The following is an 837-nucleotide window of genomic DNA, read 5'->3' as shown; positions in this document are numbered from 1 at the left end:
TCTATCTATCTATCTATCTATCTATCTATCTATCTATCTATCTATCTATCTATCTTATCTGTCTGTTTTCAACTTTTGTTAGTACTTTTGTATTGATCTCTGAACTACAAACACAAATAAAAAAAATCCTTAATATCCATCATATTATGTCTTTCTCTTTCTCTCTATTTCTATCTGAACCTCTGTTTGTCTGCTTCTGTCTATGTTATATATTTAGCAACTTGGAAACAAATGTGTCACTTTTCCCATAAAACTACAACAGCTACAGAGTTGGAAGTTAAGTACCTGCAAAAAGATGGATAGGTTCCCATGACGGAGCCCGATTTTTTATTTATTCACATCCTGAATTTAGAAAAATATATATAACAAAAGTTCCCGTCCTTCTTTGGCCTTTGTGATTATTGCGTAAGTTCATTACCGCTCTTTAACGGTCGCCTGAGAAACACGATTTAAGAGACGCGGTGAGTCATTTTCGAGACTCACCTGAAGTACGTGGAGACGTGATCCTGTGTATGCACCCAAAGAGCTGTTTTTCGTAAAGGGCCCAAAGAGAAAAACTTTTTTAATAACTGGGTCAAGAATTAAAAAAAATTTTTTTTGACTGGTCGCTAGCCTGTAGAAGTGCCATGCAAAGTTTCGTGGGCACAGGTAAATTTGTCAATGCGCTAGAATTGTTTTAACGCTGTCATAGGAAAGTGAACAAACTATAGACACTGCCCTCTGTGATTTTGAAGACGTCGGTGGGTTCTTTTTACAGTGTAGTAGCCCTTTCGAGGATTATTATTTTCTTAGTGCTTTTTTGTGAATGTGTAAGGCGAAACCTGTATTTTATGATTG

Source organism: Aplysia californica, unplaced genomic scaffold, assembly GCF_000002075.1.
Source record: "Aplysia californica isolate F4 #8 unplaced genomic scaffold, AplCal3.0 scaffold00094, whole genome shotgun sequence".
NCBI classification, from domain to species: Eukaryota; Metazoa; Mollusca; class Gastropoda; order Aplysiida; family Aplysiidae; genus Aplysia; species Aplysia californica.
This window is presented reverse-complemented; position numbering follows the sequence as displayed.